The 19,579-nt window shown below is 41.0% G+C and overlaps 1 protein-coding gene across 1 annotated transcript in view; it reads left to right on the top strand.

Moving 5' to 3' along the window:
- The first annotated feature begins 7,429 nt into the window (after window positions 1-7,429).
- ndp (norrin cystine knot growth factor NDP) overlaps window positions 7,430-19,579 on the top strand; it is a 43,199-nt gene continuing 31,049 nt past the window's right edge. Inside the window, exon 1 of the mRNA XM_004081607.4 lies at window positions 7,430-7,687. The gene's annotated coding sequence lies outside the window, so the exon portion shown is untranslated. The remainder of the gene's footprint in view (window positions 7,688-19,579) is intronic.

Raw genomic sequence — 19,579 nt, 5'->3', positions numbered from 1 at the left:
TTCCTTTTCTTAACACACTTTAGTGGTTTATGAGCATTTCATGTTCATTACCTCAAAAGGACAACAAAAGCATTTTCTCCAGCTTGTTGTGACAGGTGGTTGTCTACTTCTTTGCCTGCATTATTGTTGGTGGTACAGTATGTAATAATGTAGATCAGAGGTCACCAGGTCAGATCTGCAGGCTCTGTGTTTACAATATGACATAACAAAAAACAACCAGATTACCTCATTCAGGAAAGGCGGGTATGGTGCAGAGGTAAAGCAATCAACCTCTGACTGAAAAATCACAGGGTCGGTTCCCTCCCTGCCTACCCATGTGTCAAAGTGTCCTTGGGCAAAGCACTGAACCCCACATTGCTCCTGGTGGTTATAGGTTGGAGTCAGTGTTCCGCAGAGATGTGTGAATATGTTTAAATGGGTGAATGAGACTTGACTGTAAAGCGCTTTCGGCCCTCTGAGACAGTAGTGTTGAGGTAGTCCTCCGCTTGCCTCCCCAAGTTGGATGATGAGAAACAGAGTGACAAAAACAAAAATCTGAAAAATGAATCCAGTTATTAAAAGTTGGACGGAGATCCGGGTGTCAAGCAAAGTGCATTGCTGACCAAGCAATGAGCAGTAAAAATTAAGCATATTATATGGTAGCAGGGGCGTTCCCCGTCTGGATACACACATATAGTAAAAAGAGTGAACAACTGATTCAATTCCCAGCCACATGTCAGGAGGGGAGGAGTCTGCTAATCCCTTTATGGCTTCATATGGTCATAGGGGTGTGTGTTGTGCTCTACCTGTTTGTAATATGTGTGTCCATCTGGATGCAGTGTCCAATCAGTGATGACTGTTCTCTTCTCCTGGCTCCTATTACAAGGCCAAACAAAATCATCCTGCTGCACAGTGGAAAGATATCTAAACTAAACTTGTCCTTCAATTGTCATAACGAGGCCCTTGTTTTTCTAACTCAGAAATCAACCAGCGTGTTAGTCCATCTGCCTAAATGTTCTAGCTTTCTAAGAGGGTGAAGTTTGGCTTTTCAATTTGCAGCTAGTTAGACTCTGCTTACAAGTGCAGGCTCTTTTAAAATAACTGTTTGTAGGCCATCAACACTGCAGCTGGAAAAATAAGCCCAGGTGGGTGACACTGAGAAGGTAAACAAACCCTGGTGAGTGGCATCTTTACTGTCAGAAATGTGCTTGCACAGACTCTAGAGACAATGGTCAACAATAATCAAATGCCAGGTATAAATCCAGGCCATGTGACACCAAAACACACATGAAACTGCAGTCCAAGTAGCAGCACAGTGACACTTGGCTAAGCTAGAGTCAGCACTTGTCCTATTCAATGCTGCAACTGATTGTCAAGTTCTACTAATCTAGAACTAGACAAGCTATTGTTGTTACAATTACAATGACATGTTTTGAATCATAATTTTCTTAAAGATATTCTGGATAGTATTCATTTTGTCTCCAGTCCTGCTTAGACTAATGTGAGTAAAGACACATTAAATGGCTATTCTGTCATTCCAGTAATTCCTTTGTACCTTTGGGCATTTTTCGGTTTAAGGTGAATGGCTCTATTGGAGAGACTTATGTTTTACTGCAAAGGACCACCACCAGGTACGCATCAAAGACTTCTATGTTTCCTCGTCTCTCCATTTGCTCTCTTTATGCGCTCTCAACCTGTTGTTTTATTCTAATCCTAGCATTTCATTGTGCGTAGCATGTCAAAAATGGTTTGACAAATTGTTTAATTTGGAATGCTGTGAATCCATCTGTTGACACAAATTCTTTATAACCCTTGTTGTATTCAACTGCACAACATTATATCTCCTCTTTCAGTGTTTGTTCTGTTTTTAGTTCAGCTGTGCATGAGCAGATCTGCTATGCTCATCAGACATGAGTTGTCTTTGGCAACTGCTGCGATACTGCTTTACCTGGTCAAGTAAAGAGGAAACAATTCCACACATGCTGTAAATTACAGCTATGGGACTACTTTGTCAGATGTTTGGCTCCCAGTGGAGACAATTTTCAAGGCAAAGATGCCTTTTTTGGCATGACTTTCTAAGATAGATTTAAAAAAAAAAACAAAGGTACTTGGTTTTACACACCTCATTGTTTTTCAAGTAGCTTAAAATTAGGCAAAACATTTATCTTTGAGAAGAAGACTGAGCGTGTGTGTGTGAGTCAAAAACTTTAAGGTCTTTTATACGGAGCAAACTTTTATTGGAATTTTATTACAAGCAATCAAAGCAAAAAATTACAAAAAATAAACGCATGAAAACATAGACTCATCAAAGTTATAACTAGCCATTATTTGATTGGCAAACAAAAATATTGAGAAGCAAAAGAGGTTAAAGAAATACACAGGAGTATTAATACATTCACCTGTACATACAAATACCCACATGTATTGTATGCAGACATGTTAATGTTGGGGTTTTAGATTAATTGCTTGAAAGGGAGAAGGAGCAAGTGGATCTATATAATCTCACCACTGTGTTTCCAATCCAGTTCTATTTAGAGGTGTGTCAAAAGAGAGGCGGCAGACACGAATTTGAACCGCGAAACGCGTCCGAAGTGAATGCAGCATTAAACAGCAGCATAAATTTAACATTTGAATTGAAATAGATTGAAGCATTTATTTAAGTTTAGCTAAAAAGTATTGCATTTGATTAAAAAGATTTTTGTAATATTTTAGTTAGCCCCTTACCTGGCAGCTCCATCGCTGTCAGTGTGGGAATGTATGTGTGAGTTTGAGTTTGAGACGCTTTGAGTTTTGAAAAAGTGTTATAGAAGTTGACCACATTCAGCCTGAAGTTTGAACTAAAATTCATTTTTGGGTCTGAACTTATTTGATTTCCTCTCTTTTTTCAACTTATGTCATATATATATAAGGTGCATGGAGACAAAGGAGTCAAAGATAAGTCCATCAGTCTGTCAGACTTTATTAAATCCATTTACAGTTAATTCTAGAATTTGTTTGTAATGTGCTACACGCTAGTCAAGTTAGAAGTGTTAGCATTTTCACAACACCTGTTACTTCTAACCTAATATTCAACATGTAAAAAACAGACTAATACCGCTAAAACAACTGTTACTGTGACTACAATTACTCCCAACCACAGTCTGGCACCACTACATGCGTATTTACAACAAATGGTAAATGGCGTATACCTATATATATATTTTCTACCTTCCTCAAAGGCTCATAGCGCTTAACAGTCACAATCCTATTCACCCATTTACACACACAGACGACTGCTCCGCTGCCAAACACTGGCGCCGACCTTCAGTGTTACGGAAAATATGGTAAGTTGTATTGGAAAAATCTCTATGATCCAGAATGGGATTGAAATGATTTTAATTTTTAAATCCTCACTACAGTAACTTTTTTACTAAAGTGAGAGCATATAATAATGTGAATATTTAATTGGTTGTACCTGGACTTTGTTTTCCCTTTAAACTCAATTTGAATTGTTTCAAATGACTCAATTAATCTTCCACTGCTGTTCAGTTACAAGCAACATAAAATAAAAGAGAATTTGTCAGATAACTGCTTTTCTGGCACTTTGTCATTTCACAGAACCTCAGGCTTTTTTCTCAATATATCTTGTAGCTTGTTTCTCCTCTCTTGGCCTCTCACCCATCCCTCCTCTCTCTGCATATGGGATTCACATTTGGCTTCACTGAACATTTCCTTAATGTGATATTATGATACATTATCTGAAGCCAGTCACTCCCTGTCACCACCCCTCATGTGGACTCGAGTTCAGTAAGCTGCAGAGGGGATGTTAGTTTCTGTCCAGGTGAGTTATAGGAATGTAGTTTAACGCTGTTCACATCGGTGACGGTTTACAACGCCTAAAAGTGTTATCAAAATATAAACTGTGCTTGTGTGGGTCTCATGCTCTTTCTCCCTGGAAGCTTGTTTGTGGTTTTGAGTTCCCTCCTGCTGCTGGCTATAAATTGTTTCTGTTGAAGTGCACTTGTGTGCATGCATGTGTGCTGATGAGGGAACAAGAGGTGAGAAATTTGCAGGTCAACCGAGGTCTTTCAGGTAATTGTGCTTTTTAAACTTTTGACCCACTAAGCCTTACTTAGTGAGATGCAGTTTGCTCCCCATTTTTTTTTCCAGAGAGCTTTGACTTTACATACCAGGGCATGTGTGCATAGTACAGTGAGTGTATGAACATATGCTGTCAGCCTCACACAGCCCGTGGATTTTTTCACCCCTTTGTCTTGGCATTGCACTCATCATTATTCCCTCTTTGTCTTTTCTTTATTTAGTCAGGTGATGAAAACGGGAGTTTGTCTGGTTGTTTGGTTCCGGACCTGCTGTCTCACTTTATCTCACTGAGAACAGAAACAATGTGTCCTCAGAATTCAGGAGCTTCATGAAGTGACTTATTTGTCTGGTCGTTTTTCCAGAGACTGTTCCCCATTCCTCAGTTAAGGGATTTTTATGAAAGTAATTTAGCCTCAGTTAAAGAAAAAGACTGCAATTGAGTTTTGATGTTATGAGAAACATCTTTCTTTATTATTTTAAAAAACCCACTCTAATGAAAATTGTGTTTTTGTGTTCTTGTGGCATTTTTCTGACGATGGAGGATTCAAGATCAAAACTGCACAGCTCTGATATTGCTCGCCATATTTGTTGCACAGTTAAAGTTAGCTTGGGGTTGAAAGGGGCTATAAGCTAACGGATGAGAGTGTAAACCAATGGATAATGAGATATCAGTTGAGGTTTGCTTCTGTGCCAAAACTCCTGCCCACAACTCAGAACCAAATTCCTGATGAAGTCTTGCCGCTCTGCAGAAACCTTGAAAAGGTACATGTTTTTTTTTTTAATTTTGGCTAAAAACATTATAATCATAATTAAAAGACCACTGGGAACGCTTTTACAGTAGCTCTAAGTATGATGGATGGATGGATGGATGGATGGATGGATGGATGGATGGATGGATGGATGGATGGATGGATGGATGGATGGATGGATGGATGGATGGATAGATAGATAGATAGATAGATAGATAGATAGATAGATAGATAGATAGATAGATAGATAGATAGATAGATAGATAGATAGATAGATAGATAGATAGATAGATAGATAGATAGATAGATAGATAGATAGATAGATAGATAGATAGATAGATAGATAGATAGATAGATAGATAGATAGATAGATAGATAGATAGATAGATAGATAGATAGATAGATAGATAGATAGATAGATAGATAGATAGGAGGTGAATCTGGTGATGATGAGCTCCCTGTACTCACTCTCATCCCCTCCCTTTACACACGCCACAATAGCAGTGTCGTCCGAATACTTCTGGAAATGACAAGCTGCAGATTCATAATTAAAGTCAGCAGTGTAGAGTGTGAATAGAAAAGGCGATAGTACATTTCCCTGTGGTGCACCAGTGTTGCTCATCGATGTCCCATATACACAGACTCCTATTTTTAAGTCAAAGTCTTTGTATTTGAATCACAAAGTGAAACATGAAACATAAAAATTTGTATTTTAATTGATGATATAATTCAACTTTAGTTTCCTCCGATCTTTCAGAATGTGTTCCTTTATTATTTATTGTATGTTGTAATAAGAAGCAATCTTCCCGCTCATCACTGCTTTTGCTGTTTCCCAAAGAACACGTGGTGAAATGACAGGAGTGTTGTTAAAGTCTAGGAAGGCTGCCTGCTCTTTTTTAAAGAATTTAATAAACTCTTGGTCCTATAGCAGAGAAGAATTAAACCTCCAAATTCTAACTTTTGATCTATATTAAAAGCGTTCCCTGTGGTCTTTTCATTATTATTCCAGCTCAGATAAGGAAAACAATGTTGTACATGAATCTATTTGTGTGCAAGTATATTCATCAGAATGGAGCATCAAGTGTATTTTCTACGTCACAACTGCAATCTTTTACAAAGGCAATTGTTTTGTCTGGTCCTGATTTGCAATGATTTGATAAAGAAATACAGTTTTAATCTTAATTTTTTATTTCCATACAGAAATGTGAGAAGAGGGCTGCTCGCATTTATCCTTTAGGCAATCAAATGTGATTCTGTGAATTCTGTGTGAATTCAATTAATTCCGGTGGTGCAGTGGTTAGTGCTCTTGCCTCACAGCAGGAGAGCCCACAGCTAAAGTCCAGAAACAAAACATCACTGGGGGACCTTTCTGTGTGGTGTTTGCATGTTCTCCCTTGTAGGTTTTCTCCAGGGACTCCGGCTTCCTCCCACCTACATAGATTAATTGGTAAATCCCTAAATGGGTGTGTAATTGTGGCCCTGCTACAGTCTGGTGCTGTCAGGATTTTCCCTGCCTCTGCCCACAATAGGCCGGGATAGGCTCCAGCAGCCCTGTGACCCCAAAGGGGACAAAATGGCTTAGAAGATGAAAAGAAAATTGTAATTCCATCCATCAATTTAAACAAGAACTGGTATGATGTGGCTTAGATCAGTTTTCCTTTTGTGAGATAGTTTTGAAAAATTGGAATTTATGAAAAAGAACTAAAAGACATGAGTTACTGTCATTTGTTTATGAGCTCAGGTCATCACTGGCACCTCATGCCTCTTTGAAAACTATTGAACCAGAGCCTCAGTTCATGACTTCAACCCCAAAACTGCGGGTTGAAGTCACTGAAGTAACTTACACCGATCTGGCAACTGGTGTGAGCCCCGTGACAGCATCAACTTTCAAAGTTTTATTAGTTTTTTATTGATAGCAGTTTGTCCCTCTTTTGGTGTCCATCTGTTGATCCATGCAGGAATGATGGATGAGGCTTCTGTAGAGTATAAAATATTGTATAACTTCTGACTGTGGTTAACATGACTACCCTCAAAAAAAGGCATCCTGTACCACAAACATGCACCCTGCAGGGTGTAAAAACTGATCACAGATGAGAACATATGTCTGAGGGAGGAGAGCTATATATGTCTCACATTGATGACCTGTATTTCATCTTCTGCATTGTTTGGCAAAGTAACCTGACTTTTGTCCGAGATTTAAAACTTTTGAACCTTTTTTGTTGAGTGAAGCCCACTGTGATGGGGCAATGCAGCTCTACCAGCAAAACTAACAACAGTCAACATCAAGAAGGAAGTTCCATGGTGACTTATAACACCTCCCATTTGACTCCTGTCCTCCTAAACTGACCCCTATTTCCTTTTTTGTAGAGGGACAGAATGACGAGGAAGGCTACAAGCACCAGTTGTTTTTTCATAAACTAAATCTGTTAACACTTTTATAACCCTGACCTCATAAAACCTACTGCAGCTCTTGGTCAGCCATCCCCCTGATGGGACGCTCTGGGCTTCCAGGCCTGGAATTCCCATTTGCCTCCGTGGAGCGTGTCGGTGTGTCAGCTGCCTTGTTTGCGAGGGAGAAGGGGAGAGAAAAGGAGCATGATAAACGACTGCTCTGTCACTCTCCACATGTGAAGACCATCCTCACGAGCAGCGCATCCGGGCTGCTCCCTTGTTCTGGTGATTTCCCTGTTGAGGAAGGAGAAGTGAGGCTGTGTGTGTGTGTGGGGGGGGGGGGGGGGGGGGGGGAGGAGGTGAAAGTGAGACAGAGGGAGGAGAGAGCCATGCTCAGACGACCAGAGTGTGTGAGAGGGGTAGAAACAGGAGGACCTGACTGGGAAACAATAGAAGGACAAATCCACTCTGCTGTTTCTCCGCTGAAGGTAGGACCACCACTCTGGGTGTTTTACACCTGGATCAGCACACCTGCACCTTCAGTACATCTAACATGTTTTCACTTCTGCATTTCAAGCACCATGGGAGAATTTGAGTCCATGGAGTTGTTGTTTTCCAGAACTCAGGTGAAAACTCTCTTCAGCCGCAGTCCAAGAACTGCAAGTGTTTGCAATTAGGATACAGTGGGACTTTGTATGTAATGAGAGGAAACGTGTTTGTGTTGGCGCCGGTGGCTTTGCTAAGTAGGCATTGACAGAAAGCGTTTTCAGTGGGGAGTGTGTATGGATGAAAATGTGTTTCACAGCTCTGTTATGTCCTTGAATGAATGACTGACTTAGCCTGTGGTGTTGGGACCTGAGACCACTGACTTATAGTGAAAGGAGAATGATGACAGATATAATACAACTCTGTGGTAGGTTGAAGGAGGAGACGACTACGACTTCCTTTAAGATGAAAAACAGAGGTGTGTGTGTGGGGGGGGGGGGGTAGAAAAGGAGAAAGTGTTCAGATGAAAAATTAACTGACTATGAAGGTTCGGTTAATAATTATTGACCCAGAGGAATTAGTAAGTGAAAGGAAGAAACTTCAGATCGAAGGAGAACGGCTGAGTCAGAAAAAGACATAATAAAGAGGAGAAACGGAATGAAACTGAGATGTGTGAGAGAGGTGGAAAGAGCAGTGGTGGAGAAAAAAGGAGTGAGTTCAAGTGATGCAAACATCCCTGCAGACATCTCATTGTACGTCTGGCAACACCAGAGGAGAAACACTTTCTGGAGTCATGAAACCACCGTGGAACTGTTTGGAGAAGAGCAATGAGACCAAAGCAGGAAGAAGGTGTGTTTGAAACATGGCTGCCAGGTGCAGATGGACAGCAATGCTCTGGCACAGCCAAGCTTCATTTTCATGAGCTCTCGTGTTTCGCATTCACACACACCAGAGTCCTGCATTTGTTTAGACAATTCTGAAGCTCTCATAGGAAGTTCACAGTGTCGCTGTAGGAATGCACTTCTGACAAATGGATGCTCTGCACGAACTGCAAGCTATCGACAAGCTCCTTAAAGATCCACTCCCATGAAAATTGGGTTTTTAGTGTTTTTAACATGTTCCTGTGGCATTTTTCTCATATTGGAGGACATATAGAGAGAAAAATTAATCCTAAAACTTAATTTCTAAGTTTTTATTCATTCAAAGCTGTGAATAAGGAGCAGACAAAAAAATGCTGTTTGAAAAAGCTTGTAGTTGTGATGTACAAAGTACACTGGGCGGGGCACAAGCTCCCTTTTCCGCTCCATTCCGAAGCATCCTTAACGACAAATAGTACAAAGACAAACGTATACATGTTTGTTTTCTTCATCTGAACTGGAATCTGGCTCAAAACGTTACAACTAGTTAGTTCCGATATTGATCACCAGTTTTATTGCTCAAGTCATGTTAAGTTGAGGGTGTGAAGCTTGTGGGAAATGATGCAAACAGATGGATGATGGGAAATGGGGATGGTCTTAATGTGCACTAATTGTCTTGCCTAAAACTCAGAGGTAAATTCCTAAAGAAACAACTGCAGCTCTGCAGAAACTATGTCCTTTTTTTTATTTTGGCTGAAGATAGTTAAAATACAATTAGATATGCTTTTACAATTGATCCAAAGATGATCAGAGTGGGTCTTTAATACAACCCTGACCAGCAACTGTGTGACACATTTGCTGCCCAAAGGAGCCGGATCCCAAATGATAGAACTGCAGCTCCTCCTCTTGTTCACCTCGGGCTATAAACTTAATGAGAATTGATCCTGTTTCACACACTGTTTTTGCCCCCCAGCTCCGAAATTCCCTGGAATTTTTCTTTTTTTTCAGTCAGGAGAGTAGGTGTCTGTGAGGTGTTTGTGACCCAGAAAGATTAGGAGGATCTTATTTTTATTCTGTTGCAAGAAAAATGCCTGTGATGTTTTCAGAAGCTTTCTTCGTAAAGCTCAACTCTGGCTCACATGGCTGCCTGTCCGCGGCTTTCAAATCCGCACTGTTTGTCTTATCTTTACCGAAGGGGATATATTTAGTGAGGAGCTTAGCTTTTAGGAGGTTGGCACGTGGAGAGAATAGGAGAGTACAAAAGAGGAAGTTTGTGCGTGTTTGTGTGTGCGTTTCAGGCGTTGGCGTCAGTAGACAGTGGAGGAGCTTGGCACTCTGCATGCCAAACTGTGTTTGTGCATATTCTGTCAGTGTGTGTTTGTGTGTGCACGGCTAGAGGACAGGTCTGCGCCCTCCCCTCCCCTCCCCTCACCGCAGTCCGGAATCTGCCCTTTAGTTTATTAAAAGCTGGGGAAACAATGGAGGGGATGAGTCTGGGGATGAGGGCAGGTGGGGAGGTAAAACTATGACATAATCTCTGGGCACAACTTCTCTCAGCATTCAGGCAGACTCAATCCTCTGTGCTGACAGAGCAGAAGTTCCCTCTGAACATCTGGACCAGCAGCTTTCTGACAGCAGTTCTAGCTTCAGAAAAGGTCTCTCTGCCCATATGAGTGGTAACAACGCATAAGTTAGGTGGGCGGAAGATATGTATAGTTGGATCCCACTGGGGAGAACCAAACACTTTGATGGCTGAGATTTTGCACTCTACACAACAAATGGCTGCCACAGTGGGGGGCTCAACAGATTAGATTTAAACATGTTTTTCTGCACTTGAATAAAAGTTTCCCAGAGAAGATCATCTTGACACCCACTAAGTGTGCTCTTACAGTGAATGTTCTACCATGTTCGCCATTTTTCTGGTTCTTTATCAAACATACTCAATGAAGATAACTTTATTGGAATTCCCGAAATGTTTTGCAATTACACTGTTTCCATTAAATCAAAAATATGCGAATAAACACAAACCAAATCACGCGATAAGTTGTTCAAAAACATGGTGACGCATATGATTTACAGCAGATAGACTCAAATTTCTGCCACCGCACTAGCGCTCATCATTATCTATCAAAGCAGACGTCGGCGTCTTATTCAAGCCATGGAGTGACAAGCTCTTTACACTTGGGAGGGGCTACAGATGAAGTAATTTTTGAGAAATGGTGGTTGGTGATTTTACAGAAGAGCTGTGGATCCAACAGCATGACACGCTCAACTTTTGATGAGCTGTGTGATGCTGTGGGACCTCTTGTGGAAGCCAATGTGTAGTGCCAGGCAGCCAGTTCCTACCAAGAAGCGCATTGCCATCTGACTCATTTAATTAGAAAACAATGTTTCTATTCCATTCTATTCCATATCGATACGCATCAAAAACCACCTCCTCCAAACGCAAAATTGTCGTGTTTCCATTAGGCACATTTTTTATCGTAAGTCCAATTAATGCAATTTTATAGTTAATGAAAAACACAGCTCATGTTAAATTTATTACTTAATCATGATCTGAGAAATCTTCAGGATGAGAAAAATAGTCTTATTCACCAAAACAATGGGTACGAGAAAAGCCACAGGAGTACAGATTCTCTGTTTCTTGTCTGTTAGCAGACAGACAGTCAAAACAACATGATCTACAGCCATGTATTATGAGGCAAATGATTAATAACATGTTCAGGGATCTTGGATCAAGGCTTCCTAAAAGTGGACACTGGTATGAATGCACTGAGCTTTAGAGTCTGCTTCATGTGAATCCACTGATTAGCAGCAGAGAACTGAAAACATGAGCGACCAAAAGAGTCTTTTGGAATGACTAGGGCAGAGGTCTGCAACCTGAGGCTACAGAGCCTCTATGACCCCTCCTTTGTGCCTCTCTGCTTGAAGAAAAATAAAATGTTTCTAATTTTAAAAAGTAGCATATTTTTCAAACTACAAGGCAAATCAAGCAAAACAGAACAGTCAGATAAGTCAAACTTTATTCAATTCATTCGCAAACAGTGAACGAGTCCTCGAGACTTCTGACTCCAATAGCCGTGATGCTTCAAGCAGTTAAGTTGACCAAAGTCAAACTAAAACGGTTTGACAGATATTTGAGGGCTAGATACCATAGTAAATCAACCAGAATTCATATATTCTGTATACTGGCTTATATATCAGATTTTCTTTTTTGAAAAAAATAAGGATTGTAAGTGTACCATGTGGTCCAAAAATATATTTTAATCAGCTCATATTTAGTTAGTGGGTTTACTAGTTTATGGCTTAAATGCACCAACAACGGTATAACAAAGTGTACTTAGTTTTTCTTTTATAACTACCGGTACTAATATAACCCTACCAAGTACTACATTTGCTGCATTGAGATGATCCTATGTGACACAGGATGTCTTTTATTTTGAAAGGTAGTCATGTTAACCACAGTCAAAAGTTATAAAATATTTGATATTTAGAAAAAAATGATAGTTTTAATTTCTGTTTTATGTTTGCACAAATAACCTATTTATATTGATCATAAGAGTAACAGTAATTTCAGTCAGACAACTCTTGCAGAAGAACATTTATTTCACAACATCTTTAGGATGACATTCACAATTTGATTCACAACTTCGTTTTGGCATAAGGCTCCGTTCAATTCCTTGAGACAATTATTTTTCCATACACTTTCGGGTAACAACCCCCAACACCAAGATCATCCAGAAGAAGAAGAAAATGTAAATGTATAATGTATAATCAGTGTGTAAATAAGATGAGGTGTGTTTTCGGCAGCATTCCATTTTCACTTCATTTCATTTCATTTCATTTCATTTTCCAGTATGACTGCTATGTGTTTACCCGGCACCATTGACCGTTTGGCCGCTCCCTTCGAGAACCACTCTACGAAGGGAACATGCTATCTAGTGTATCTGCTATGTGTTTACCCGGCACCATTAACCGTTTGGCCGCTCCCTTCGAGAACCACTCTACGAAGGGAACATACTATCTAGTGTATCTGCTATGTGTTTACCCGGCACCATTGACCGTTTGGCTGCTCCCTTCGAGAACCACTCTACGAAGGGAACATGCTATCTAGTGTATCTGCTATGTGTTTACCCGGCACCATTGACCGTTTGGCCGCTCCCTTCGAGAACCACTCTACGAAGGGAACATGCTATCTAGTGTATCTGCTATGTGTTTACCCGGCACCATTGACCGTTTGGCCGCTCCCTTCGAGAACCACTCTACGAAGGGAACATTCTATCTAGTGTATCTGCTATGTGTTTACCCGGCACCATTGACCGTTTGGCCGCTCCCTTCGAGGACCACTCTACGAAGGGAACATGCTATCTAGTGTATCTGCTATGTGTTTACCCGGCACCATTGACCGTTTGGCCGCTCCCTTCGAGAACCACTCTACGAAGGGAACATGCTATCTAGTGTATCTGCTATGTGTTTACCCGGCACCATTGACCGTTGGGCCGCTCCCGTTCACCAGGGGAGCATACTATCTGAAGAGAGAGAGAGAAAAAGAAGACTGGAGGGGAGCCAACAAGATTACACAACCTGATTCAATTTAAACACCATGCATTTTATACTCATCATTTGCGGCTTCTACTTGAGGGAGGACTTCTCTTAAGATAATTATTTTCCTTACGCTTTAGGGTAACAAAAACCCCCAATGCCAAGATCATCCAGAAGAGAAAATGTGAATGTATAATCAGTGTGTAAATAAGATGAGGTGTGTTTTCGGCTGCATTCCATTTTCACTTCACTTCATTTCATTTTCCAGTATGACTGCTATGTGTTTACCCGGTACCATTGACCGTTGGGCCGCTTCCTTCGAGAACCACTCTACGAAGGGAACATGCTATCTAGTGTATCTGCTATGTGTTTACCCGGCACCATTGACCGTTTGGCCGATCCCTTCGAGAACCACTCTACGAAGGGAACATGCTATCTAGTGTATCTGCTATGTGTTTACCCGGCACCATTGACCGTTTGGGTCGCTCCCTTCGAGAACCACTCTACGAAGGGAACATGCTATCTAGTGTATCTGCTATGTGTTTACCCGGCACCATTGACCGTTTGGCCGCTCCCGTTCGAGAACCACTCTACGAAGGGAACATGCTATCTAGTGTACCTGCTATGTGTTTACCCGGCACCATTGACCGTTTGGCCGCTCCCTTCGAGAACCACTCTACGAAGGGAACATGCTATCTAGTGTATCTGCTATGTGTTTACCCCGGCACCATTGACCGTTGGGCCGCTCCCGTTCGAGAACCACTCTACGAAGGGAACATGCTATCTAGTGTATCTGCTATGTGTTTACCCCGGCACCATTGACCGTTGGGCCGCTCCCATTCACCAGGGGAGCATACTACCTCAAAGAGAGAGGGAAAGAAATGAAATGGGAGCCGACATAAGAAGTACTCCTACCTGATCTTAGAACGTAAAGCCCACGTCCGCAAAACGCTGGCGGAACTATAATTCTAGCCGCCATGGACGACCCTAGGATGACACAAACTTACATCCAACACAATGCTCCCGATGACATCCTATGCCATGAATGAAATAACCCCATATTTGAAGCTTCCATCACATACTATGACGGGGTTAACGGCCATAAACATTTCATCTGGCATAATATTCACACAAGCTTAGTAAAATCCATTATTCTAAGCTGCCATCACACTATGACGGGCTCGACGCCATTATATACACATCATGCATGCTACTAACGCAGGCTTAATAACTGCCATTATTACGAACTCCAACGACAATACCACAACGAGCTTAACGGCCACAAAGTTTTCTCCCATTTGGCATACCAATTAAAATGATTGAATTGATACAACTTAGAGCAACCTAAATTTTGAGGCTTCCACCTGACAAATAATTTTCTTTCAACATTTATAATCCAAGAATTTCACACTCATTCTGCAGCTGACATAGATTGATTCAAGCCAGAAGTGTCCTTGGAACGCAGAGGAGGTCCACCACCCCTTCACTTTCAGTGCAGCAATAGGTACGTTGAGCAGTCATCGTTGCAGCACCAGATCAGGGAATGCATGGGTGACATCATTTCCTGGAAACGGAGAAGCTGATCGGGGCGTGAGGGTTCGCAGGCTCAGGATGCGATGCATAGATAAAAAAACAAAGCAGTATTAGTCTTGACAAGAATATATAAATAACCCAGAAACTGATCAGTTTCAAAATGATTGAGATAAATTAAATAACAGTGCTTTTAAAAACAAATCTGAGAAAGTGAAATTTAGTAGATAGTTAAGGTAAAGACCCATTGTGGATTTATCGCACCCTAGAAACCACCATAATTACAAATTCCAACAGTGAAATAATAGTGAAATATATGACCTGCACGGAATCTTAACACCAATTTTTTGTTATATATATTCCAATGATAAAAGTAACCTTTGACAGTTTCAGAGGGACGCACCTTCAGGAGGCCATCGAGGAGTAGGAGTAGTAGATGGGAAGAGTAGCCAAGGAGATTTGTAGATGAGGAAGGTCAACATCCCACAGCTCGGCTGGATTTGATGCCTTGTATATGATATTAATGGTTCTCAAATTTTTTATTTAGCCAAGGGCGACTGGATACTGCAAAAGAGAACTTGAGAGCCATGAGGGATCATGGTTTTGATATTATTTTTGCTAGACTGAACCTTAAGCATTCAGAGGCGGAGTATAACAAGCCTCCAAATGGGGATGCATCTAGCAGAGTGCCATCTGCTTAGAAAAGTCAGACCGAAGACTGACTTGTGGACACAAGATTTAACTCTTGAACTAAGCTTGAGAGCGCAAGTGATATATTTCCTATGGTCAGGGTAGAAGTTGCTCAAAGTGTTAATTAACCAAGTCAACCGATGACACAATACTATCATTCAATATTGAAACAGCCTTAATATAATCTCCAAGGATGAAATAACCGGACGACCCCTTAAGAACCATCAGAGCTGTAGATTCTGGCGGCCGGTCAAACACAAACCACTCTTCTTTAATCCTTTTCCCCCAAACCAGAAGGCGCAGACACAGGAGAACAAGTGGAGGAAGCCTGAAGACACAACATTCATCACAAAACCACTCCAGGCATAGAGAGGGAAAGATCAAACGCAAAACACGAAAATCCAGAACAGGAACACGCGGCCCAGGATCGAACTACCCCCAGCCGAGAAAACAAGGCCGCGACGAGACCGACACACTCACTAATGCGGCCGACGCAAGTCCCTGAGGACAGGGCAGGACCCACTGGGGTACACAGAGCAGGGAAAAAACAGGCGGAGCAGAACGTGCGGGGCAATGAATGAGGATCGCTGAGTGAATAAAATGAGCCATAGACGCTGCATAAGAGAGACCAATCATAAGGGAAAATGTCCATAGCGCAGAGACGGGTCCAAGAGACACTGATTCACATTCCAACTAACCAGCAGCTACAACAACGAAGAAAACAAACAGAAGAACCGCCATAATAATAAAGCCAGCATCAAATTAAAGACAATCAAGATTTACACACAGCTCCCAAAGAACAAAACAGCAATAGAAAATAAATGCTAAAAGCCACGATAAATTCAGCCAGCATGAGAAACCTGTCCAAACGAGGACTGCCAGCCTTCACAACCACAGAAAGGACCCCACAACCCCTGAAAAAAAAAAAAAAAAAAAAAAAAAATAAAACAACCGGACGACGCAGAACTACGCAGCAGAAAAAGAATCAGAAGTGCATCATAAAGGACCCGGAAAAACTACAATTCCCAGGGTCCTTAGGGGCGTGACGTCACCGAAGTAAACAGGAAGCGAGACGCAGCCATAGAAAACCACATGGGAAAAGTACCGCACGACGCTCACCGTGGATAATTGGGGTGACCACGGCAGACGAGAAGACCCGACTACCCCTGATCGGGGGGCACGGACATCCCGAACATTGCGGAAAGCACACCCCCTGCAGATGCACGCGACCGCGGCGAAACGAACGCGCTGTGCGCCGTCAGCCGCCCGCGGATCGGCAGCCGCCCGCGGAGCGGAGGAGAAATTAAGGAGAGCAGACGCGGCGAAACCAAAACCCCACATCAGAAAGATGGGGATCATCCTTCCCAAGGACGGGGGAACATGGCAAGACGCCGAAAGAGAAGGAGACCCGCGGGCTCGGAGACCGGCGAAGAATGAGCGCTGAAGGTAAGAGAGAATGAACAATTGTACACCTGACTTAAATAGGACGCTAAGCAGGTGGGTTAATTAACAGACCCGCCCTAGGGGAGTAACCTGCAATTCTGCCGAGTGTCTGCCCGAAATGCGACGAGTCGCTTATTTAAATGCAAATCAGTGTTTTAGTTTTCTGAAAGGTGAAAAACGACTTTGTAGATCCGGCTGGGTTGTGATCAGTGAGAAATGGATCCTGATGGATCTTTTTTTGTGTTGAAGGTTGCAGACCCCTGGACTAGACTGATGAAACGGCAGGAACGAAGGTGCAGGTTTTGGTGACATGAAGGATTTTTCCAATAAGGACATGTAAATGAATAAATCATCCAAACTCTTCTCTCCAAGAATAATATTAAATTATGGACTGATGCTTGATGCTGCATTTGCACACAAATGAAAACTTCTGCCTTTTATCCAAAAAATCTTGGTAAACATTTAAAAATTAAGAATACTCATGAGAGCAATCACTTTCCAGACCAGGACATATTTTGTTATCAGTGGTCAAAACATGGTTTCAGGTTCTCATCAGCCTCTGATGGTGTAACAGTCAGAAACATGTCAACGGATTAATCACAGCGGTATTCGTTTACATTAAGCTCCTTGTTAGGAATATGATGTGCATTTGAAATGGTCGTCTTTAGTCAAATCCCTGCCTATTACTTCTGTTCATGATCGAACACACCAGAGTCAGATCAGTGTGACTGAAAACAGGCCTCTGGGTTTGATTAGGCAGGAAATCACACAAAGCACAGAAAAATGTCAGTCTTGGTGCCTAAGAGTTGTAACAGACATGCTAAATTAGCAAAACTGTCCCACTTTTTGAGCAACTCCTTTGAGCTTGGATGTCTCTACTAATAGTTCTAATTTAGCTGGATCCTGAAGTCCAACTTAAAACATGAGATGTGTTAAACTCCACGTGAATTCATAGCTAAATTTAGCCTGGGTTTCCAAGCATATTCTGCAAGTTTTCGTCTCACTCCCTCACTGTAATAAATCCAACTTAAATTTTTTGACTTAACAAAATCTTTTATGTTGTAATAACTCTATAATCTAAGTTCTACTAATCAATTCAACAATTTAAGTCAGTTCAGCAAGTTAAGGTAGTCGTACAGTTCAACATTATTTATTGAGTTGTCTGTACTATATCTAAGTTGCAGTTCATTACAGTGTGATAAAGTTCTGTGAACTTATCTTTTTGGATTGTGAAATGCGGGAATGCCAACTTTTGGAGTTGGCATTGTCCACTGATTGAGTGGTTTGTCAAGAAGCGTCTGCAGAAGTTTTAACTCTTATTTAATGACATAAGTATTAGCAAGTACATAAAGTACGTTGTATCCCACAATTCCTTGCGGTGCCGATCTAACAGCAACATCAGAGTTACACCTACTTAATTGAATTAATTTGAATGAAAGTAAAATAACTGTGTGATAACTACATGTTATTTTTAAGATAAAATTTAGTTAAACAAAAAAATATATTTATCTTAACTCAAGCAAATAATTAAGTTAGATCAAAGTAAAAAAGTTTATCTTTCCAACATCCATATGTGGTCTTATCACCCTCTCAAAAATAATACTGGAAAAAGTATTATCTGAGCTTCTTCATCCACTAAATCATCTTCAAATGAACACGCCATGCTGCTTCACCTTTCTGAAAACAAACTAACCTTCAACTAAACCTGCTCGAGACCAGGTTATGTTCAGAGCATGAGTTGCTATGGCAACTTGACATACCCTGAAACATACCTCCATTTCTGGAACCGAAAGCTGAGGTTATCAACTTTCTCAGCCTTAAACTTACCGTTATAACTATAACCTGCATTCTGGACCCCCCCCCCCAGGGCTTCAGCCATTTTGTAAACGACGTTTTGGTGAACCGGGCCTTAGCCCCGCCCATGGCAACTAAGACTCATGGGAAGTGTTGATTCCCACACCTTGAGTTAGGGAGCTGTGAAGAGAAGTTACACTCCTCATGTTGTTGCAGTTATAGAATATGGTCACATTTAAATATTTGTCCTGCTGCACACATGCAAGTAAGCTGTGACTGCTCACCTGTGCCTCAATGATCTTGAAAAGATCTGGGTATGTGTGATTATGAAGCTGAATTCAAAGTCAAGAACAGAGGTGCTCTTAAAGCTCAACTTAAATGATTTCAACCTTTAGTCAAATCACCAGTAATTGGCATTTACAGTTGTTACAGCCTAAAAAATTAAGTTTGTACACCTAAGCCTGAGTTCTGAAAATTTAAGATTCAGAGTTAGGATTACGTGACATTTTAGGTCACTATAACTTACATCTGAGTTGGTCAAAATTACGATTCAAAGTTAATCCAACTTGAACTTTTAAGTTCATACAATTTACAACTAGTTAGAAGAACTTAGATAAATGAGTTTGAAAACGCCAACACAAAACTTAAAATATTGAGTTTAGGTCCTTAACTCAAAATTTTACTAAAGTTTGTTGCCTTACAATTTTAAGTTCTACGAACTTTTCTTTTTTTGCAGTGCTGATCATACAGTATGATTTTCCTTTTTGTCTCCAACCAAATAAATGTAGTTTTTCAACACATAACGTTTCACTAAATAGTGAAAACAGTTTCTTTGTCATGTTCAGTCAAAGGGTTTTCCATTGTGTTTCTATTCCACAGTTTAATGACCTATTATGAATCAGATTATTTTTGAATCTAAATTTGTCATTAAACTATTATGTACATTTGAGGATGTGATCGGTTAGTTCAAAAAATGAATTCGTTTCCTAAGTCTTATTTCATTCTTTTTCAGCTCCAACCTGTTTATTTACTTAGGGT

This window comes from Oryzias latipes, chromosome 21 (assembly GCF_053564925.1).
Source record: "Oryzias latipes strain Hd-rR chromosome 21, Olatipes_Hd-rR_3.1".
NCBI lineage: Eukaryota > Metazoa > Chordata > Actinopteri > Beloniformes > Adrianichthyidae > Oryzias > Oryzias latipes.
This window is presented reverse-complemented; position numbering and strand designations above follow the sequence as displayed.